General features: G+C 40.8%; 1 protein-coding gene across 2 annotated transcripts in view; it reads right to left on the minus strand.

Annotated features, from left to right (window-relative positions):
• The window catches only part of insc (spindle orientation adaptor protein inscuteable), a 199,442-nt gene that overhangs the window by 138,534 nt on the left and 35,733 nt on the right, over positions 1-25,175 (minus strand). Inside the window, exon 2 of one of the 2 annotated variants that reach the window (XM_072302100.1) lies at positions 18,452-18,508. The exons of the other annotated variant lie outside the window; for it this stretch is intronic. The gene's annotated coding sequence lies outside the window, so the exon portion shown is untranslated. The remainder of the gene's footprint in view (positions 1-18,451; positions 18,509-25,175) is intronic. 2 annotated transcript variants of the gene reach the window in all.

Raw genomic sequence — 25,175 nt, forward strand, 5'->3', positions numbered from 1 at the left:
AATTAAAAATGAAATTAACATCACGCATTACGCAGTCAAACAACCAAAAACCGCAGTATTTCAATTAGCTCGTGTTAAGCGCAGCGAGCTACCGACAACTTGATAAATGCTACGAAAGACAGCGAGTAACTATCCGAATTCATCTTCCGTGCCATAATGCGATGATACCGATTTTTGAAATTAGCTTCAATCCATTTCAGCCCAAAATCAATTACAATTTTAAACCCGACGGCGAAAATTACACGCAGATGACTTTCGTTAATGAACATATCTCCCAGTCATCGGAGAACAGTTAAAACTAGAAGCGTGCGGTAATTTCATCGCTTTCTGACTTGAGGCCTTACGTACACATTGAAAGGAACCTATTTGTTTATAAAACTATAATTTACAGAGCTCATGTAAGAACGGATTTACGTCTTTTTGTCGAAGGAGCGCCGAATTTTCAGCCTTGCTATTCTCTGCGGAGGAAACTTCGGCCATCCGCACACTTAATTACTCCTCAAACTGCCGCACAGTGGATCTAGTCAATGGGAGAGGTCGGACAAAATTTGGGAGCTTTAAACGCTTACAACTCCGTTTATACAAAACTTGGAAGTTCAAAAGCTGCTTCAGTTGGTTTCCTCGTGAAGTTCTTCCAAAACCACCCCTTCAAAATTAAAATGTGACGAGATAAACATTAAAATTTGCAGTTTTGATAAAAAAATTTCATGTCCGGTCTCTGTAATTGACTCGATCCACTGTGCGGCGATCGGGAAGAAAATCAGTTGGGATGACAGATTAGTCTAAAATTATTTAACATCTTCGTACGAATTGGACGAGCCAACGGTTCGCGGGAACGGAGGGCCATAACAAGCTTACTTGACGATAGAAAACGATCGTAAGGATGCCAGTGTAAATAATTCCTCGGTGGAAAGTGATCTAAAATGTAGTAATCTTTGAGATGCGCTTTGTAAACAAGGGGATTGGTTCTTGCGTGCCTTCAGGCATGCCGACAAGATCTCGGAGGTTGGTGAGCATCATTATTACAGGAGCGGCGCTTACTTGGGACCTGGGTTGCCATGTTAGGGGCAATATGCCATAAGAGTAGTTCAGAACCAGAGGAAGTACATTTTAAGGGGAGTCTTTTATCCTGTGCTAAAGCATGTAACTTCACTTGTTCACATGTTTCGTCGATTCATGTGCCTTTTTCTCAGGAGCTATTGAAGATATTTGAACACTGAGAAATGGTCCGAACTGTATGTAACAAGGTGGTGAGATGGTGGTGGGTCCACACCATTTCGCGGAGAAAACAAAGTCAAAAAGTTCCAAAAATTTCAATGAGACTCATAAAAAATTTGCGCTCTAATGAGTATAACAAAAATTGTTTGGCTCTATTTGAAATTATTGGAACTTTTTAGTTTTGTTTTTCCCGCTAAATGATCAGAACCCAGCATCATGTCTCCACCTGGTTTATTCAATAGCTAGATATTCATACAGGGTGTCAACTAAAACAAGCTGGCCAAAAATCAGTACTTTTACAGTACTTTTTCAGTACTATCCTAAGAAATCCAGTGCTTCCTCATTAGAAAAATTCGGTAATTTTTCAGTACCTCCATTCGACGAAATTCGAAAAATTTAAAAAAATTGAATTTCTCGCTCAGAAATGAAACAAATTCCGCGGACCTCCTTGCGGAATTTCCACACTTTTTCAGTACTTCCGGACCGTCCTTCAGAAAGCAGTATTATTTCCGAACTTTCCGGAAATTCCGAACTTTTACACTCCCTCACTGGAGAAAAAACACATTGGATCTAGAGTACAGACTCTTGAAAACATTGACAAGAAAAAGGACTCTTGATTCAATCAGATTTAAGCTTAAATAAAAAGGAAATCCGCTCAAATTGAGAGGCTTGGTTCTTGATTTAAGCTTAAATCTGATTGACTCAAGAGTATTTTTTCCTGTCGATATTTCTATGAGTCTGGACTCTAGATCCAATGTGTTTTTTTTCCAGTGCTGTTTTTATGACTTTAATAACATGATTTGATCGAAACGTCAAGCCGGCAACGTTTCTCGAACAGGCACTGATGACGAATCCCGTTCGCAAGTTTTATGGGCCGGAGTCCGATAAATCTTCGTTACTCGCGATCGGATCGCACGCGCATGATTGCTTCGGCTCGTCCGATGAGCCGGTGTCCCGAAGCTCGAGTCCATCGTTAGCAAAAACAAAGACACCGTTCTGTTCTGGAAAGCTCCTCGACTCCGCCTAAAAACTGGAGGATCACCGACGAAAACTTCCCGGAATCGCCTCCTGGTCGGTGGACCGTGATATACGGGCCTTCGCGAGCTGAGCCGGAGGCGGTGATGAAAAATAACCTACCGCGAACTATACCAGTGCTGTGACAGCTAATTAATGGAACGTGGAACTAACATCTAAATACGGATAGATCGTCGTTTACCACGCGAAAGAACGTAACTACATTTAAATTCAGGGTTGCCACCGAATTTAGAAAATAAATTTCCCTGACAGGTTTTAGTGAAATTCCCTGACAATTGAGGTTATGCCAGATGGTTGAAAAGACATAATTTTAAATAGTTTTTAGGAAAATTTGTTGTGCGAAATGTCAAACTCATTCCAAAAAACGATTGAAGGTGACTTAGCAATTCTTCCCTGACACTTTCATCATTTTCCCTGACATTTCCAGGTTTTCCTGACATTTCCAGGTTTTCCCTGGCTTTTTAAAATTCCCTGACATTTTCCGGCATTCCCTGACCGTGGCAACCCTGTTAAACGTTACTGATTTTTTCCTCTTATGAATTGCAATTTCACTAGGTGAATCTTGGACATTTCTGACTGAAATTTCCACTGATTTTTACTCTAATCTCGTGTAAAAATCGGAAAATTTCTGGACAAAAATTGCATTGGTTAAATTCTCGTAGAAAATTGAATCATTTGAATAATTTTGCAACCTTAGAATAAAGGTACGCTCCTTCGTCCAGGCAATGACGAAATGGGCGTTGTGATTGTATCTGAGTTTGAGTTCCAGGCAAGAAATCCAAGATTATACCGATCGATGCTTTTTTGACCGATAATAATAAAGAATTTGCACATAAAAATTTATTTTTTCATCTAAGAGTGGTTGATGAGCTGGGTTCTCAATATTACCCATAATTATTTCGGAAATGGAAAATTTTGGAAAAATAGATTCAATAGTAATAGATATAGATTTTAGGAAATATTTTCACAAAATCTCTGAGAAGATTATAGTATGATTTCGTGCGACTGTTAAATATGATTCAAACATGATCACGGCCCTAGATAGAAGGTAGTAGAAGAAAAAGAAGAAGAAGAAGAAGAAGAAGAAGAAGGATAAATTAGGCAACGTGCGATGTAATTGGGCTGATTCTCGTAAATTCCGACCAATTATTTCGATTCACAGAAATCTGGAGGAAAAGTGGACGTTTTGACGACATAATCTCCACTCATGCTCTATTTTTTCACACTAATTCAGCAAAATTCCGGCTTGGAATTTCGCGCGATTCCTCTTTTCATCGGCTTGGAAAGCTCCTCGGCTCGGCCTAAACTGGTCGATCGCTGATAAAAATTTCCCGGAATCGGCTTCTGGTTGGCGGACCATGATTTACGGACCAACGGCGTTGGTGAAAGATGAACGAACCGCGAACTAATACTTGTATTGTGACAGCTGATTAATGGGATGTGGAGCTAACATCTGCATAAGGATAAATAAGAATCCTGATCGGAGCTGATTTTGGGTGCTAGACAGGAAAACTCTAGGCTGATACCGATCGATACCTTAATTGATTCGTACTTTTGCAGCTCGTATAAATCAGACTATCTTCATTGTTATGTCAGTGCGTCTCCGTGATGGAATCAAGGAAGAGGGTCCTTGAGGAGGAAATAAGAAAGAAATTTAATGAGATACGTAATTATACCACGGCTGAAAGGGGTTAATTCTGCATAATTTGGCACAAAAAACACGTAAAAATTTTACATATTGCCCCTTGGGGAACAATTAAATTTTCAGGAAGACTGAGCTGGCGCTGTATGTGATGAGAGAGACCCCCGACTAACCTCTCTGTTTCAGATGGAAACTTTTGCTTTCAAGGATTTCAAACTTTTAGAAGGAGAATTATACGGCAGTAACAGACGTCGGCTATTGACCTATTTACCTGATGGATGATGAGCTTCGGGTGGCGCAATCTGCCAAAATAGTTTACCAAACTTTGGTTTGTTTGCTTAAAGAAGAGCTTTACACGTTGTTAAAACATCGACCTATAGTAGGTAGGTCAACACTCAGATGTTATTGCCCCGAAAATAAAAGCTTCCATCATTGCCAAGATGCCAGTGAAAAGTCTCTCTTTCTCCTCTTGAAGCGGAAAAAAAAATGGTTAGGGGTTATCTCCTAAAATTGTGGTACTACCCCAATTTGTTGGATGATAAGAGCATTTTTGATTATTGTGGTGGTATCCCAACATTTTGGTTAGTATATAAACTCCAAAAAACCCAAAAACTTGGGTAAAGAGACTCCGGGCAAGTCACCATCCTCTTGCCAAAAACCTCCAAAAGCTCTTCTTTGTTCCCCTCTTCAGTGGAAAAAGAAATTATCACACTACGACAGTTTCCATTTCTGTCATAGAGTACCCCAAGCGGACCAAAGAACGGAACTCTTAGTCGTTTACACATTTACCTATTTAACAAAATCTCCAGGAGGTCACAGACAGGCTGGCAGCCCCTCATCGGACCAAAACGCACACCGTACCATTTTTTTCCTTGTAGGTATGTGCCTCCAAAGTACATGAAATGACTCCTTGAGGGGCGGGCAAGTTTGATTGAAATTCACGTTGTCCTCTGAAAATGAGCTAAAATTTTTACCTTGAAGAAGAAGAAAATCGAGTTATCATTTTCTTCCATACATGGTAGGTATGCCTATGAGAGGCACCAGGAACGCCTTCCAAAATTATTGATGCAACCCGCACGACTCCGAAGTCAGCGGAAACTTTCTTGAAGCGTCTCCTAAGATTTTCCCTACACAATAATCCCCTTCAAAAATGAATGATGCAACAAGCGCGTCCTGTTTGACCACGAAAGCTCCTCAGATGAGAAGTCTTTTGGTCTGGTCAGAAAAATATTCGAACTTTATTTTTCATCTTCTCTTCTCATTTCCCGCATTGACGGAGGCGAAATTTTTTGGAAAGCATGACGCGCCCGGCCCAATGCTCTCACTGAGGATCAACCTGTAGATAGACTGCTAAAAATATTTAGGAAACAGATGTTCGGGCTCACTGAGAATGAGGCCAATTTCCGAACTGATAGTACGGGATCAGAATGGAAAAAGTCAATTATGACTACGAGGAGGCTTTGTACATTTCCAAATAAACAGTACCGTCTTTGTTGTACAAGTATTCCTGAACGATCATTCATAATGGAAGGTCATATTCTATTCGCACTTTTTTTTACGCATTGGGCCGGGCGCGTCATGCTTTCCAAAAAATTTCGCCTCCGTCAATGCGGGAAATGAGAAGAGAAGATGAAAAATAAAGTTCGAATATTTTTCTGACCAGACCAAAAGACTTCTCATCTGAGGAGCTTTCGTGGTCAAACAGGACGCGCTTGTTGCATCATTCATTTTTGAAGGGGATTATTGTGTAGGGAAAATCTTAGGAGACGCTTCAAGAAAGTTTCCGCTGACTTCGGAGTCGTGCGGGTTGCATCAATAATTTTGGAAGGCGTTCCTGGTGCCTCTCATAGGCATACCTACCATGTATGGAAGAAAATGATAACTCGATTTTCTTCTTCTTCAAGGTAAAAATTTTAGCTCATTTTCAGAGGACAACGTGAATTTCAATCAAACTTGCCCGCCCCTCAAGGAGTCATTTCATGTACTTTGGAGGCACATACCTACAAGGAAAAAAATGGTACGGTGTGCGTTTTGGTCCGATGAGGGGCTGCCAGCCTGTCTGTGACCTCCTGGAGATTTTGTTAAATAGGTTAAATGTGTAAACGACTAAGAGTTCCGTTCTTTGGTCCGCTTGGGGTACTCTATGACAGAAATGGAAACTGTCGTAGTGTGATAATTTCTTTTTCCACTGAAGAGGGGAACAAAGAAGAGCTTTTGGAGGTTTTTGGCAAGAGGATGGTGACTTGCCCGGAGTCTCTTTACCCAAGTTTTTGGGTTTTTTGGAGTTTATATCATCTCATTTTTGCAAGAAAACTGTTATTTTACCAAATGAAGTCCCGCACTTGTGAAGGAATTGGATTACATTTTACAATAAGGAACCATTACCTCTGGCTCTCCCATAGAAGCACATATCTGCATAGGGAAACCAATAGCATGTATTCTGTTTCTAAAATGGACCAGAAATAGTGGCTCCTAATTGCAAAATGTAATCCATTTAATGCTTATAGCTATGAAGTGGATATCTCCTTGCTGTGTAGCAAAGTTCCTCGGATCCGTCTTATTTTTTTACACCCTTGACTGTCATTTTTAATTAATCAGTTCAAAGCTATTTCGACGATTAATCATTAATTGTTAGATCGAAGAAGAAATTTTCTTCGGAAAGCTATGGCTGAATTGACTTTACAACTGAACTTGTGAGAGCATCAACTGAGGCAAATTTTGCAGAAAGTTATACATGGTAAGTGATAATTATTTCAACGCTCTCTTAGTTTTAAAAAGAGATGAGTTTTAAAAATCAAAATCTACACAACTGTAGATATCCCTGAAAAGAAATACAATTGTAGAATCCCAAGAAAAGAAAAAGAAGAAAGAAAAGAAATACGAAGAAATTCAATGATAAATTGCAACATAACGGTAGGTACTTATTTCAAATTAATTGCTCTAAAAATTGTTCCTTCAATGAGTAAATAGGCAACATTCTCAACACTACAATGCAATAGAAATAATTTTACCATGGAATTGAAATTCAAAGAAATGTGTGCAGCTGCTTGAGTAATAGAAGTTTGGAAATCAGGGCATTCAACAGCTTCCCAGACCTCATTAGTGTTACAATCTAAAAATTGTAAGGATTAAAAGTGTCAAGCTCTCAAAATTTTTGTTCTCTGATTATCAAGAAGCCCTGCTAAAAATGCTCAGTGTCATTTTTATTTTGTTTGTGAAAGGAAATTATTTTAAGATTTTTTGGCATTCTTGGTGTCCTCTGAGACTCTGAAAATTTTTGTACTTTATTTTTCATCAAATAATGAACATTTTCATTGTAATTTTTGTCTATATTTAGGAGAGTACATTATTCGATGATTATCTTCAGTATGTATTAGATCTTTCCCCCAGCGACAAGGTTTACTGAAATTTTATGAGATCTATATAGTTCTCATAGGTACTGACCTGCATCATGGTCATAGTATCATCTTTGAGGAGTAAATGAAAACAAATTATTTTCTCTTGGTTCCTCAATTCAGGGCTCTGATGAATAAACCCTGTTTGACAACAATGTTAGTGGGTAAAATTGCTCCCTCCAAAATCCTTTAAGCGGTATCAATTTAGTGGTAAAGTTATCAACGACCCTCATTGAATCTCATCTGGTTCACTGAATTTCTGAGGGATAGACAGGGTGACAGGTTCTGTAAAAGTTAGGAAATTAAGCCCTCCTCACTGTGAAAATATGTCAGGTAGTTTTGCTGCGGAGCATTGAAATTCCTTCTCCCAGTAAAAAAATTGGACTTTTCAGTTTAAAGAGACTAAACACTTAAAATTAAGTCAAGTAAAAACTTGAAATTTTTGTGAAAAGAATTTTTATCTGAGACACCTAATGTCAAAAGAGGACATTCCAAAATCAGGGAAAAGTTAGTGACCACTACGCTTAAAATCCCAGAAAAGAATTTTCTGCGCATCGAAGTCATTAATTACACAATTTTCAGAAATTATGTTGAATTATTTATCAGCAGAGAAATGAAAAGACTGAAAGTCTTTGAGGATGAACTTTGTGGATTGCGGTAAGTAGTTTCCCAGTTTGGCCATGGTATTGATATATTCGTTTCGTCATTAATCATTATCAATAAAAATATCCCTATCTACCGTAAATGTTGGAAAACCAGTGTGCATGTAATCTGGTAATCCTTAATTAATCAACTGTAGATTTCTTACCTGCTAAACTGCCTGATGAGTTGAAAAAAATGTTCACTTAGAGACAGATTCTTATGTCCTGGTTCATGCTTTCGTAAGTTGAGTTGCAATGTCAATTCCGTCGTAGCTTTCAGCAGAAAATTTCTTCCTTGATATAACGTTTGATGATTCATCGTTGAGATAGCTTTGAACTGATTGATGATGAATGGAACTAAAAGTGCCATTAATCGATGAATCAGAGATCAAAGTAAGATGTGAAGCTATAAGAGCAGGGATCGTAACGGACAAAAGTGAACGTCTGTTCTACGTGTCTAAACTGAGACTTATCTGAGAAATTTAGCGACACCACACAGAGGTTTTCACTTCGTAATAAAGCTTAAAATTATTTATCACTGGAGGAGTTTCTTTGGTAAATTAGCATGCTTAAAGGTACATCCTGACGTGAGAGAAAAACAATGGTATTGGTACCTGAGCGTAAGTATGTATGTCCTTGAGTGTTCACGTAGAAAGACTCTCAACAAACATTAAACAAGGAAACAAAACTGGACGAAGGTACTGTAATACCTAATTTACTTTAAAACTGCTAAAAGAAGAACCAAAAGACAAACCTCACTTATCTTAAATGTATAAACACTTGGTATCGCTCAGAGCTCAGAAAAACCTTGAGCGAAATGGACTCATATCCGTAGAACTTGAGGAGTAAAAAGGCTGTAATGCCAGAAAAATGTGAGCTTCACGCTCTTAAATGGATTCAGGGTCTCATAATTTTAATGAAGCGACTTTAAATCACTTGATTTGAACCAAAAATGAAGAGAGAACAATGAGAGAGTAGAATGGTGAGGTTTTGAGTTCTAAGATTGGATATTCAGAATTCACTTCACGATGAGGCGATAAACTTCTGCTCCAGGTTGTAAAATACGATGATAATGCTTGTCACAAACATTGTTGAAGTCGTAAATGGATTGAAATGATTGAAACCAAATGATTCCGTATTGTATCGATCGTTTTTGTTGCTCTGTGAAACAGGAACTAACCTAACATTCGTGGTTTGTTTTGTTGTTCCGCTGGTGAGATGCTGACTGCAGAGAGCACTAACATTGTCACTCTACCGTGTGTATGTGTTAGTAAATTCGGGTTTTACGATTTTTGGGACATAATCAAAGCTACAGCCTAAACGGTAAAAGTAAACCCCTACTCATATATAATTTTTAGAATCCTCATAACTTCAGGATGTTCCCTCGAAATAACCATAATTTCATTCCAGAATAGTGTAAGCGAGAAATTCAATGATAAACGTCAGCAGGTCGGGTCGCCCATTGCACCCGAAAAGCAGTTTAGACGCAATATTTTTCTTAGGATGCCTTGGTTATTAATGAAACTTAAACGCGCACTACACGGGAACATGACAATTCTTTTGATATAACATTATATAGGGCTCCGATGTCTCGTATTCTCCATAGCTTTGACAGAGCGTGAAAATGGTCAAAGTGGATACTTTTTGCTATTTTAGGCACATATGCGTAATTATCTCGTTTAATAAATCATCAACCTCCTTGAAACTCAACAGTTCGTTAGACGGGACCGAGACGCATCTTTAGACACCAAAATTTCTGAAATCCGTCGCTCCGTTGCTTTGAAAAGCTTTTGAGACCGCAACTAAAAACCCAAATAAGCCAAGTTCGTGTAACTATGGTGTCGTTGCCTCGACCGGGCTGTGCTGTGTTGCCAATTGTTGGAGGATAGGTTACTTGCCCGGTGGTGGCTACCGCCACTCATGATTTGTCACCACAATTTATTAATTGGGATGCTACCATGCATAAGTAATTGAAAATACCCATACCATCCAACAACCCCTGCACTGAAAAAAAGTTACGGGCTACATCGACATACCTTCCCTTCCGGGCTCAGAGGCCGAAAGTTCTGGGTGCTGGAGCCGTAGCTTCGATTGCTCCGGGTGCTACGCCCGGAACTTTCGGCCTCTGGGCCCAAAACGCGGACAGTATGTCTATATAGCTCGTTAGTATACGGCTTCCACGGCCGAAGTTTTTTTTTCAGTACACCTCATTTTTTTCTATAAAGGCGACAAATAAAACTTTGCCAATTCCTTAGAAGCGATTTTCCCCTGACTTGTAAGACAATTATTAATCCTCCCCTCAGTTGCTTCAGTTTCCCAGATTTTTCCGAACTGCGACCACCCAGTTAGCCGTTAATTTTTGGAATATGTAGACGATTGTGCATTCTTAATGACGTCACGAGATGCAACAAACAACGAGCTCCGACCCAACAAATTATCTCGAAAAGTTAATCACCGAAGAGACTTTCGTTAACGGGATCCTATTAACGATTTCAATATCCCCGTCATCCATCTTGAGTGTCTCAATCAGTCGCCTAATGGCGTCACGCAACCGCCGTGAGGTGATGATTCCGTTTCAATAAACTAACAGAGGCGCACAACAGAGCAATTAGCGGCGGCCGTAAATCTACCGGAGTTTTTACGGGCCGCGGGACCAGATTTCGGATTTCGCCGAGGATTCCAAATCCGATTCCTCATAACCGTCAAAAATCTATCGAATCGGAGAGTAAAGTGGTAGTCGGAATGAATCACCCAACACCACCTGCGGGGAACCCGGCGAACCTGTGTGGGCTTCTATTCGCGCTTCGTTCGGCCCTTCTAAATATTTATGACAAACTTTCTTGTTCGTCTGGACCCCTTTATCGGTCAAATTCGATAAAAAGACGGGACAAAAAAGAAGGGGGAGAGTAAAACCTACAATTCACACGAGGAGTCTAATCTGCGGAAGTAGGAGGACCAAGTGGTTTGGCCCTCCTCGAATTTCGATTATTGTACTCCTATGTAAAAACATCGTATGAACATCCAGGCGGTATGCCAAACTTCTACCGATAAAAACCTGATTTCCTTGATAAATAACGATAGAATTAAAACATGAGAATTAACCCCATTTTTCTTGATATTTAGGGACATTTTTTCGAATTTTTTCCCCGCAGAATTTCAATCGAAATTTGTCATTTTCCAGAGAAAGGAACATATCGCCGGTGTAAGGTCGCACCACGTATCTGTGCTTGAGGTGTTTGAAAAACTCCGCTCCTATTTTATTTTTTTGAGAACAAATCGACATCATTCTTTGAAGTTTTCGCAGAATTTCCTTCGCACAGAAAGGTAAATCACGACAGTTTTTAAGAATTGCCGTTCAGAAGTTTTCCATTTAAAAATGAAGTGTATGACAAGAGGTCTGCAACGTCGCAGACTGAGAAACGTGGTTGCGGACTTACACCGCCGATATGTCTATTCTATAGCTGCAAATTGACTTAAACAATCCAATCTTTTTCACGAAATTATGACTGCGATTTCTGTCCAAAAATGTGCTAACTTTTGCGATTTATAGAGAAAACATCAGTGAAATTTTCAATTACCAACTCCTAAAAGCTCCTTAATAAAAATACGGATTGCGAGTGGAAATTTTGCAGCGTTAAATTTAGTTAAGGTCCTTCACTGGATACGAAAATTTTATCAAATGTGTCTCAAAAATTGAAAAAAAATAATCACAAATTTCCAAAAAATAAATTCATGATTGGAGGAAATTTGACAACATTCGAATGTTCATACGCCTTTCTTTCTTAGCGCGGCAGTGTATAACATTACGCAAGCAGTCGATACTAGTTTTAAACGTTCTTTTGTAAAAAAAAAAAAAAAAATCGAAAAACGACGACTTAATAAGGTGCTAGTACAGGTAGGTACAGATCTTGTTTCAGTGGGTAAGAAAAGACAGACAGAAGAAAGAATAAACAACAACAGAGTACCACAACAGAATTTTTTTAAGCTAATCAAGCACATAGGGTGTGGCAACACTGATCGTTGAGCATCGATGTCGTCATTTGGTGCATATGGGAATGCTTTTCCCATAGGACACGATACAAAGTAGGAGAATTTTATCGGCGGTTTGGTAACAGGGTTGAGGTTCTCCCGACCACGTGAATAGACCCCGGAAGGCCGGATGAATGGGGGCTTTGAAGAGGGTCCCGGCATTATCTCAAAACCGGTAGCGCGCACACCTGAAAAGCTCTCGGGATCGCGATGAATGGATCGATTATGGGATCGTCTCACCGTTTAAACATGACTGTGCTCAGCTCGAGTGCTTTGATTTCCGATTCGATCGAGTGCTACGGAACTGAAATCTTCGAATGATTCACTATCCGTCCCTCTATTGGGCTTGACAATGAGACAAACTCACATTATTACACAACTGTTACACAAGTTCTCGAAAAACCATTATCATTCTCTTCAACTTTTGGATTATACCTCTCAATGGAGCTGTTAAAAAGCTCGAAGTGAAATGCAAGATAAGTTTTAGCGGCAATACAACTCAATTGACATATGCTTGATTGATTGTCTATTAAGGAGGGTAAAGATTCGATCGATTCATGATTCGATCGAAAATTAAAAACGTGAATTGAGGAAATCTTGAATCGTGAATTCTTAGGGAAATTGTGCGTGATTTTCCTTGAAATTTTCAGATATCTCAGATTAAATTGCGACCCTAAAACATTTGAAGAAAAACATTCACAATTTTCCCTGTAAATTCGTTGTTTATAAAAGGAAATCTGACAGTCTGAAGGCTCATACGGCGTTCTTTCACAGTACAGCCGTCCAAATTAAAAGCGCCGTATCTCCAATCTACAACTTTTCAATTGTTTTTCGATACTGTTTTGCGAGAGGACTCACAAAAAAATTCTTCATTTTTTTGAGTCAACTCTGGCAAACCATAAGGAACTCAAAATGAAAGAATGAGGCCTTCCGGCACTTGGGTTATCTTGTAACAGAACAGTATGCTGCCGTGCTAGGGAAGAACGCCGTATGAACCTTCAGGCGTTCCAAAATTTCTTTTGATAAAACACGAATTTCCTGGTAGAATTATGAATATTTTCCTTCCAATTTTTTAGATAATTTTCTTCGCAATCTCACATAAAGTCCCTGAAAATTTCAAGGGAATACATTCAAAACTTTTCTGAAAAATAAACATTTCATTGAAGGAAATTTGGCAACTCTCAAATGTTCATACGGCGTTCTTCCTTAGCACGGCAGTATGTGTGGAGGTAAAATACAAAATTTGGAATGGAGTTGCTGCGTATTTGCTGTGGTCGGCAGCGTATACATACTCTCAAATGTTCATACGGCGTTCTTCCTTAGCACGGCAGTATGTGTGGAGGTAAATATACAAAATTTGGAATGGAGTTACTGCGTATTTCGCTGTGGTCGGCAGCGTATACATGAGTGGAGGCAACTAATGGCATCACTCAGGATCCGCGAGGAAATTCCTCGCTTCGATTCGGAGCCGGGTTAATTGACGGCTACTTAATACTTCTACGCGCGACATACCCGATAAAAATCGAAGCCGGGAACCCATCGAATCCGAATGCCGTAACGGGACCGCGTGTAAGCCCGCGGAAATAGACGCCCGGCTCGGACCGTAAAAATAAGCCAACGGTTATTCGCCGCCTGGAAGACCGTAGGAATAAAAACCCGAGTCGAGATAATGCCCCCGAATGCTTCCGATCGAGCCGAGCGGGGCCATAAAAACGCGGGAATAGCCGCCCAAGACCGCCCGATCGCCGCGGACGCCCGAAATTTACACGGAAATAATGAAAGGGCTTTTCGAGGGGGCAGTGCCAAGTGCGAAGTTTCGATCGATGCCGAGTTGCCGGAAAGTGGATTTATCATTATCCGATCATTGGAATCATATCATTTGAAGTTATGGTAAGGAATTGATTATCAAGATGCTGTTAATTGCTAGCGTGTGCATTTTTTGACGCACAAAAATTGTTTTGGTATCAAATTAAATGTGAGATAATTTCCCATCGCCGTTACCTAAGGCAAAAAATCAATTTTCTCGCGTGTTAAATAATTAAACGCTCTTGAAAATTGGGTAAAATTTCAAAATTTCAAAATTTTCCCAATGACCATTCATGTGTGCTTTAGGCGAGACAATTTATGAGATAGACTTCTGTAGGAGTATTTAAGCTTCCAAACGAGATCAAGAAAACAAAAATCGGACTCGTAGTTTCCGAGATATAGCGCGCTGAAAAAACGCTTGGCGGACATCTTTAACGGCCGCCATCTTGGTTCCTGCACGGACCCCAGAGTGGTTCTCCTTCTAAAAGGGCTTCTTATGACCATAAGAATGATCCCTGAAAGCGGCAATTTCCAATCAAAAAGTGCAGGGTTTTTTTGTGTACCCCGCGTACTATTATACATCTTTTTCCGTAGGTTTTGTCAGATCAATTGATACTTCGCACAACATCCCACGCTACTGGATGGAATTTTGGGAATATACTTTTTTCTATACTCGTACTTTTATTTTTTTCTCTCCTGGTCGAGAAGGGGGTTGAAACCACTCCGAAACGTCCCAGGTATTCTGCTTGTTGTCTTATTAGCCTTCATATATTTTGTATATATTATGGCCAGGAAAAAACTTCAATAATTATTAACGTAATGCACCGTGTAAGCTCAAAGCATTGTATCTACCACTCTGGAGTCACTTACATGATGAATAATCATCGCGATGTGTCACACTGCCACACAGGGTGAAAATGAAATTTGCACTGACTGCTACGCTCACTGATATGATGTGTGCTAGAAAACGCACGGTGTGAGCCACAACAATAATATCCGTTGAAACCACCCCTCTCCGCTTCTATTAAAGGGTGAGCTGATAATTTTACGCCATGCGCGCTTCATATATGGTTATCGGGGCTAAAATAAGATCGTCGCTAGTTCCGTCAGCGCATTCATTGGCTAGAAATGCAATTTTAAGTAATCGATGACCATATTCAATGCGTGCTTGTGTCTTTTAAAATCGGCAACAATATAAGCTAAAACTCGGGGAGAGGTCCTGAAGTAAATTTAAAAAAAAAATAAGTGAGTAATTGGGGAAAAACCATTTCCGTTGCTCTTCCTCGGCTCTCCGAATGTTTATATTAGGGTTAGCGTGTATACACAAAGAGGAAGGTAAGGGAAAGTAATTTTAGAACTGTCACCGCTTTCCAGATGAACTTAATTCGTAGCTGTAAGAGTCTGGAGGGGTGCACGAGACTTCATTACCCCTGCGTAGAGAAGACACCATGCGACTGATTTCCACAATTAGCTCCCAAATGAGCCATCGACGTTGAACAATTTCGGTGTTGCCATTGTCAGTTCGCCTTCACCCCGTCGATCTATTTGCTCACTCTCGCCCAATTAGAAAAATTAGCCACCAGACAAGGTGCGAATTTAAGCATCGAGGTATCGTCACTTCCTGACCTAAGTATCACAAGCGCCATGCGAGGTTTCAAAATTTCCGCCATTTTATTTCTTAACAGAGTTTGGTTGAATGTGTTTGAAAATTTCTCTGAATTTCATCGGTAGCGCGAAGAAAATGCAGTGAAATTTTCGGACAGTTTCATCGAGCAATTTCTCTGTTAAAAAATAAAATGGCGGAGGAAATTTTGAAACCTCGCATGACGCTTGTGATACTTTGGCCGGAAGGTGACACGATTTTGATGATCCTCGCGATTTTCTCACAAAAAAATCGCGATTTTTCCGTTGAGAACTGCACTGAAAAAACGAGATTAGGGCTGGGTCCTAGAATTGCTTCACCTCCACCGCCACAGGGGCAGGCCCTGCGGGGGTAAGGCCCAGCCCTACCTGGACAGGGTGCAGCTCTTACCAGGTAGGGCTGAACCCTGAAGTAGGTAGATTTGGGCTCTACGCGCGCCGGGCCTGCCCCTATGGCGGTGGAGGTGAAGCAATTTTACCTACCCGGTTAGGGCTGGGACCTTCGGTGCAGGTACCAGCCCTAAACTCGTTTTTTCCGTGTGCTACATGCATTGGAAAAAAAACACATTGGATCTAATGTAGATTCTAGATTTTTGAAAACATTGACAAGAAAAAATACTCTTGATTCAATCGGATTTTTGCTTGAATCAAAACGAAATCCGCTTAAATTAAGAGGCTTGGTTCTTGATTTAAAATAGATTCTGATTGAGTCAAGAGTACTTTTTCTTGTCGATGTTTTTAAGAGTCTGGACTCTAGATCCAATGTGTTTTTATTTCCAGTGTGGGCCAACGAACCAACATTCAACGATACCGATAGAAGATGAGTCTCCGACGGCAACAGTGGCGCACGACGATGACCCAGCCGAAACTACGACACGAGGACACGTTCCGAGTTCGTCAATTAAATCGAAAGTCAATTTCGGGAGACGGGAGTGAATAAACAATAACGGTTTTTTGTTCCTCGGCCAAGGAGTCGCGGGCTCGGTCCAGGCTCCGGCCGAAGCGAAGAGAGCAGTAAGTGCATTTCCGTATGAGCCACGATTAGCACATGCTTTTATGAGTCTCGAGGTTCATCCCAGCACGCACTTACTGCTCTCTTCGCTATGATGGCAGCGTGGGGGAGACGGGAGATGTAAGACGAAAGACGTGTCACGGTGCGTGAGTGCGGTCATCCGAAAACCGAGGGCCCCGGCGGTGGCGGAGGGGGAGGGGGCGTTGGGACTCCAACGGACTCGCGGCCGGTCCCCATCCCGGAAAGAAACGCAAATCTACATGTGGTGGGCGTTGTAGTTAGGTGGTTTTTGCTTCAGGGGCAGCGCACGGGAGCTGCTGCTGGACTGCCGTGCTGCCGCGAGCTAGGGAAAAACGCCGTATGGACAACCGAATGATGCCAGATTTCCCTTTATAAAACATTAATTTTGGATAAAATATATTGGTGTTTTTCCTTGAATTTTCAGATACTGAAGATTAAATAGCGGAATATATTTTCTGAAAAATTCGGGGGAAAAACATACGTAAGTTTCCTTGGAAATTTTTACTTTAGTGGAAGAAATTTTGCAACGAATGAAGGCTCACGGTTGCTAGGTGTCCATGCACCGAAAAAAACGTTCGGTCATTTGAACCGAATGTACAGTAGACTCAGGATTATCCGAATTAATTGGTGCCGGGCCCGATCCGGATGAAAAAGAAATCCGGATAATAATGGTAAACATAAACACCACCAATCAACATCACAGTAATTCTTACTATGTATACATCATGTGCATACCAACACGAATTTAAAAGGCTAACGCCAAACTGAACGACTCAATGGTGATTGTGTATGGTAGCCGACAACGATAAATTACAATACAACGATTAAAGCGCGCAATGCGTGAGGTATTCATGCAGTCTTGTAGCCGCTAATATGCGTTTTAGGCTAACTAACCGACTGCACTGCGTTTGGCGTAATGCGAGAAGTATTTATGCAATCTAGTAGGCGCTAATGCGTTCCACGCCGACCTCACTGTTTGGCGCAATGCGTGAAGTATTCCTTCAGCCTTGCAGGCGCCAATATGCCTTGCGACCGCTTCTCCGCGGATCCGCTCACTTATCGGAATGCGTACGTAGTTACATGGTTGCAAAATCGATCCCGATAATCCAGAGTCCGGATAATACGCAGCCGGATAATCCAGAGTCCACTGTAAATTGCGAAATATATTTTCTGAAAAATTCGGGGGGAAAACATACGTAAGTTTCCTTGGAAATTTTTATTTCGGCAGAAGAAATTTTGCAACGTCCGAAGGCTCACGGTTTCTATGTGTCCATACACCGAAAAAAACGTTCGGTCATTTTTGAACCGAATGTACTGTGTTCAATATCAGCCATACTGTTAGATTCATGTAACCGCTTTCTCAGTTCTAGGAACCGTGTTCTCGGTTCATGCAACCGAGTTTTCAAACCGAACAGAACCATAAAGAAAACTCTGTTGCATGAACCGAGAACACGGTGCTTAGAACGGAGGAAGCGGTTGCATGAGCCGAACAGTACAGCCGATATTAAACGCACCGTACATTCGGTTCATACGACCGAACTTTTCGTCTCAATGTACTGTACGGCTATGTCTGTTGCTAAGTCTATAGCTATGTCCATCATATGAGGGCTATGTATGGCTGCTTCCTTGGCCATGGAGGTATCTATTTCATTGTGCAATGTATGAGTGGTTAGCACATAGCACACAAGTCGCTCCCACTAGTCAGTTCAAACGTATGGCTCGGAGACTTGAACGCAGATTAAAGAAAGTAAACGAGAAAATATTTCGAACGTGATAGCAGTCTCCAAAACGTGTGTTTAACACTGTTTATGGAGGAATGAACTCCAAACTTGATGCAACTTGATGCGTTTATGAAAAACTCGTCACATTTCTTCAAAATAACGGTAATTTCCAAAACAGAGATGAAATGCGAAATCCAGTTTGCGAGAAGAAAAATACATGGCCACAACTTTTAAATTTAGTTTTAGCCTGAGAATACAGATATTCAATGTAAGTTTTGCCGCATACTCACTTTCGAGAGACTGACACCGACGAAGTATTAGATAACCTGAAGAAGATAACCCCTCACCTGCAACAGAAAAGAAGAGACAAAATTAACATATTGTAATCAAGAGGTTTATGAAACAGATCGTAACCATACCGTCATAAAAAAGCAAACATTTCAAAGATATGCGATTATATCACTGAAGTTTAATCAGATCGTAAAACTCGAACGGCTTTTTCAATGAATCGCGCGTAGAATTATGTGGCAGATCATCAACATCGGCGGCGAAAACTGGATGTTGCATATTCGCAAACTTACGGCTACTCTTATTGAAAGGGGGAAGGAGGGGGGGGGGGCTTCTAAGAAGCATTTCCAACTACATTCAAAAGGAATTTGATATTTTACTCTTTTAAATTCTGAACTTGAGTTCATTGTTCAGGAGGTTTGAACATTAAATTTCGTGACTTAACTATTTGCTTTTTAGCATGATTTTGCATCTACATTCCTTTCTGGAAAGTATCAGCGCAAAGTCTCTTGAAATGGAAAAATGCCATGTTATATGCCTGGAAAAAAAAAAAAAAAAAAAAAAAAAAAAAAAAAAATCGATGATCCCGATGAATTTTTTATTTTCTTTTTAAGCATGGATTCGCATCTACATTCCTTTCTAAAAAATGTCAGCTTAAAGTCTCTTGAAAGTAAAAAATACATTGTTATTAATCGAAGAAAGAAATTCAACGTTTCACAGCAAAGTTCACCAACTTTTTCCTAAATTTTCGGGGTTGAGCAGAATTGTATTGAGATTTCCAGTTTTCTGGATTTTTAACGCACGTTAGCTAAAAAAAGTAGAACTTACTAAGTATTTTTCATTAAAATTTTCCAACACCTTAGATCAAATCATGAACACAATTCTGCGAAAAATGGAAACAAAATATTTACTAATTTTCCAAAAAAATCGTGATTTGTCAAAGGAAGTTTGGTAACTTCTGAAGGCTCATCCGGCGTTCTTTCTCAGCAGTATTTATCTGGACACTAATCGCAGCACTCGCAACTAATGGAACATGAAACCCCCACAAGAAAATTCCCAAGATTCCCGGAGATCGGCTGGCGTACGGATAACAGGTATGCGATATGATAAAATACCCGGAGGTTTCGAATAATACCCGCTCATCGATTTGCCTGTCAGTCGCGGCGCTTGCGAGATTCCTCATCCGTCGGCAATATCGGGGATAGGATAACACCCATGTCCAGTGCAGTCCGTCCATCCGCGATACCATTCGCAAGCGAGTTGCGAGTTGCAAGCGCGAGCAGGTTACGTTATGTGGGTGCGCCGTCGTTGACCCGGCTGACAAATTGCGGTAAATTGCGGGCGAGGTGATAAATAACGAGTTTGGGGTGTTAACAACTTACTTTGGGACGACCGTCCGGGCTTAATGCCCTTTGATTTACCGATGAGTGATGCGATGACCGATGATGAATGCGGGGCTCCGTACGCTATGCCACGTTGGGCGGAACTTCGGTACTTTTTCTCCGCTTTGAGTTTCCCATGTACGGAAGAAAAACGATCTTACGAACTGGAGTTTGATCTACCACATCGATCAAACTTTTATGGAATAAACTATGTAAGCATCTTTTGAGTTTCCGATAGCTTGTCGTCAATTACACATGACGCTGCATTCAGAACGAGAAAGAGGATGATTGACAAAGTTGATCAATCGCATGACTCCATCCAAACTTACAAAGTCTTTTCTTGTCCAGTCGAAATTCCGGTTGAAATTTTCGCGTTTTGTGTTACTTTCAGTTACTTTGAGTTTTTCGTGTCAAATCAACCTAAAGGACTTGGTTGCTCAATACAATTCTGTGTTAAATCGACCCAAACCGTTGGTCACTCTGAGACGTAGGAGCACGAGGAAAGAGTCCTGCGGAACTCATCGTCGCTCCTCTGACGTAAGAGCGTATCTTCATTTCCTCATGAGCCTTGTTTTACATGTAAGTCTATGCTTTCTGGGGCTCATGCAAATATCGAGATACGCCTTTACGCCAGAGGACCGACGTTATGTAGTCTTGTTTCCTTCCAATTCAAAGAGGTTGAGAATTGAGAGTGGCTAGGGCATTAGATTACCACAGGTGTAATCCAGGTTGAATCGTGGCGGCTGTCGCGTAGTTTTTGACGAGGTCGCAAATTTTCAGCACGCAGACTTGGTCCCTTCAAGCCTAAGATTTGGTTGATTTGACACAGAGAAAAATAAAAAAAAATAGATAAATAAATAAGTACATGAAAAATGAGCCAAAATTTGTATTACTTCATGTTTTACTTCCCATACTAACACACAATTTTGATGATTTTTCCTTACTGTGTAGATGATTCAAAATTCAGGATAGGTATATTGAAGTAATTTCTCGACATTCCAGGACACGCAAAAAGTTAAAAAATTGAAATAAATTCAAGAATTTTCACCCGTTTTTCAATGCGTCATAAACCATGGACACAAAATTTCAACAATCGGCCCGCAAGGGCCGAGGACCCCTTACACGAGAATACAGTGCACATAATTAGCATAATTAATCACCACATCTCCATGCTGCCATACCTACGCTACCCCTTCGTCCTTCGCACGTATTTTGATGAACAATCCGGCAACATCGAGGCGGATGGATCATTAGCTCATTATTTGATTTATCCATTTCATCTTGGAGATTCTCCGCACTCCGCGGTTATAGGTTCCGAGGATCAAACATCGCGACTCAGAGCGTGGAGCGCCCACACTCAATAATTTAGCTCTACTATTAATGGTATTAATGGTCTTCCAGTGCAGTTCTTGCATACGTACATGCTCCAACTACACACCGGCTCTCGGGGCTTCGCTGTCAAATAGTGTCGATTTTAGTCGCAGGAAAACTCCCTGCACAGAAAAAAATAGAGGGTGCTGACGACAGAGCCCTCTGTTCATAATGCTCCTGCAGTTTCTTTGTTACACTTACAGCATTTTTCTGTTGTGAGAACAGAACTTCGGTCGTGGAACAGAGTGCTCTGTCCTCATAATCGAAGCTACTGTGACTGTTACAAAAGAAGTGCAGGAGCCCTGTGAACAGAACTATTTTTTTCAGTGTGCACTGATGAGAGGAATGTTTATGCTGATTTGTTACTTTTGGTTAATTCAGGAAAGGAGGGGTATCTAAATGGCCATTTTTGGATCCGCCGTGAATTTCAACAATTTCACAATTTTTTGCTCATTGGAGGTTCATATTTTAAGGATCGCATCATGTTTTGGTGCTTTCCGGTCGCTTTTGGGTCTAATACTGACCTACGCATGGCCCTGAAGACCGAATCTGGCGAATAATGCGGTTTTTACGGGTTTGCGGTCGAATGTCGAAAACTCCGCATCTTCCGCCAAAATCGGTCCCCAGGGCATGTTTAGACCAATAATGTTGGTCCGAGAAGAGACCGATAATGACCGAATCATGTTTCGGTAAAATATATACCACCAATGAACCAAAAATTGTCGAATTGAGGAAGTTCAGCCTGGTTAGGCTGGTTGGGCCCAAACACGGCTCTTATCGATGCAAAGCAGCCAAATTTTGAGTCTGATTATCCCTGCTCGGATGGACCATAGATTATCCCTGCTCGGATGGACCATAGATTATCCCTGCTCGGATGATGGAACATACATGCGCATTTTGGTGGGTAAAACATGGTTTCATGTTGACGCAAACAAGTCATCGATGAGTTACGATGTTGAGATCAGTATGTTACAACGATGAGATCAATAAGGTTACATACTGATTTCATAGTGATCTCTTAAACCAAGTCTTTACCATGTCGCTGCTATGTAAACACCATGGTTTGCGAAAAGGATTATGTTGGTAACTCGCGAAGTAACAAAGGCGACCTCGGGGGATGTGCCGCGTAGCTACCTCACGGCATAGCCCTGTGGTATGTTCATCGCCCGTTACGTCATTTTTATGGGAGGAGGACACAACATCTAGTACTCAAATTTTGCCCCGAATCGTGGCAACGAGGACTCAAATATTCGGAATCGGTTTTTTCCGGGCTATTACATCGCATCGCATCCATGTCGTGAGCCATGAGAGCGGCGGCGGGAAACACCCTCATCGCCCCCCCCCCCCCGGGAGGGGGCCAGGGAACCGAGTCCGCGCGGCCTTCGTTAAGGACCGATTGTGAAGCGCGGAATACGTATCGACGTATCGGACGTCAAGCTGGAGCGACCGACTGTGATTATCCGCCCGTCTTCGCTGCCCTCCTCCGGAAAAACGACGTACACACATTCAAATGTTGTCGAATTTTCATCCGAAAAACAAATATTTTCGCGAAAAGTTATTGATATTTTCCATCGAAACTTTAAGATATTTTGGGTCGAACGGTGCTCTGCACTGGAAAAAAAAGAATCTTAAAGTTGCCGCCAAGAAGTATTTCTTCTTAAATCAAGAATTTTTCTGGTTAATATAAACTACTTTCTTGCTTAACCCATGCATTACTTTTCTTGTATTAAGAAAAAGTCAGCTTAAAGCAAGAAAAAAAAATTTCTTGGCGGCAAATTCAAGAATCATCATGCTTGATCTAAGCTACTTTTTTTTCAGTGTGGCACAGGGATTAGCCATTTAAACTCGGTATTCTCGTTAAATATTGAGAAAAATACACTGGTGTCACTGGTTTCCTCTGTAGAAAAACTCCCGAGTCGAAAAAATCGCTTAAAGTTTAGGCCATGATGGTAGAAATCTCCTAATTCATCAGAAAGTCACCATAACTTAGGCGATTTCCTCCATTGCGGCTTCAACTTAGAGAGCTTTTTTTTTGCGCTTGGGATTTTGCTTTAAAGGGGAGAGTGGCATCATCGTTTCTCGTAAAATTTTTCACGGGACTCAGAATTCAAATTGCGTCCAAGTGACATGCAAAAGCTCAATTCTCAAATGCCGAGAACTTTGCTATGCAAGACCTCTCATTACAACTCCTGAATGCAACTATTCCTGCTCCATAGCTGTCCTCGTTACATATGCCTAGACATGAGGGCGTTTCGTCTTTCCTTTCAAAGTTCCGGTCGGAGAACCAGTGCGTCATGAGAGAGTCTCATCGTAATGTAGGCGATCCCTCCATTACGGCCTTAACTTAAAAAGCTCTCGTTGAGCTTGGGAATCCGTTTCAGAGAAAACCTAAAAACCCTATCGCGAAATTTAACACAAGATATTGTAATTAAATAGAAACTACGTGATAAGTAAAACATGGTTGTAACAGAATTTAGAAAATAAAATTCCCTGACATTTCTCTGATTTCTCGGACATATTTTGGTGCAATTCCCTGACAATTGAAGAAGTGACAGATGGTTAAAAAGGCATAATTGAAAATAGTTTTCAGACAAAATGTGTTGTTTGAAACCTCAAACCCACACTGGAAAAAAAACACATTGGATCTAGAGTCCAGACTCTTAGAAACATCGACAAGAAAAAATACTCTTGATTCAATCAGATTTTTGCTTAAATCAAGAACCAAGCCTCTTAATTTGAGCGGAATTCCTTTTGATTTAAGCTTATTAAATCTGATTGAATCAAGAGTATTTTTTCTTGTCAATGTTTTCAAGAGTCTGGACTCTAGATCCAATGTGTTTTCTTTTTTTTCAGTGCATTCTGGAAAGCAAATGAAGGTAATTTAACAAATTTTCCCTGGCATTTTCGTCATTTTCCCTGACATTTCTCGGCTTTCCCTGACATTTCCCGGTTTTCCCTGACTGTGGCAACCCACACAAGATCCACTGCGCACAAAATTATCTGAGACATTGGGAAAAAAAGATTAAATTTGGTTTCTTATTGAAGGAAATTTGGCAACGTATGGAAGTTCATACGTCGTTTCCTCTTAGCACGACAGTTCGTCTCAGTCGGCATCGTCTCTTCGGCGCGGATTTCGCGCGGCCGCCTCGGGACGCGTCTCTGCCACGTCCAACGCAAGTTCAAAGTTCGAGGGAGCTTTTAAGCAGGATTCAGGGAGCTTTTCGAAGCGGCAACGCTGGACTCAAGTCCGAGGGAGCTTTGCCCTCTGCTCGCCGAAGGTTGGGTGCTCACGCGGAGATGTTCTGCTTTGTCCGTTTGTTTTTGAAACAAGGTGTCCAGGACCTTGAACAATCGGGAACAGCGCTCTTGACAGCTTTTGAATACTAACTTCGAGGACTTTCAACTACCTTTCGAGCAGTCCGAATAGGTGAAAGGAACTTTTAGAGGGTTTTCAAGGACTGCTGAAACAATTTTCCGATGAACTCCAGGTATGTTTTTGTAAAATAATGTGTACGGACTTTGAAAACCAGGCAGACAAAACTGACTTTCGAAGACTAAAATCAAGGACTTTCGAGGAAAGTTCAAACACTACTGAAAAACTTTCCAAGGATTTTTTTTCTTTACAAACAAGGTGTTTACTGGACATTGCAAAACCGAAAGAAGGGTTCATGAAAGTTTCTAATTACGAACATCAAGGACAGCAAGGATTTTTAAAGGAGTCCTTAAAGTTCCTAAAGGAATTGCTGATTAGTAAAATTGAGGACTTTTAGAGAGATTTCAAGGACTACTGAAGGCTTATTAAAGACTTGTAAAGTCTTGTCTTTTAAAGCATTATGTCTGAGACCTTAAAAACCGAGGAGAGGGATCTTGGCAGCTTTTGAATACTAAAATCAATGACAATGGGCCTGTTGCATGCAAGAGATACAGCCATGCGAATAGACTTTTTAGAGGTTAAATGGCACGAAAATTACGA

The sequence above is a fragment of the Bemisia tabaci genome, chromosome 7 (assembly GCF_918797505.1).
Source record: "Bemisia tabaci chromosome 7, PGI_BMITA_v3".
Lineage (NCBI taxonomy): Eukaryota > Metazoa > Arthropoda > Insecta > Hemiptera > Aleyrodidae > Bemisia > Bemisia tabaci.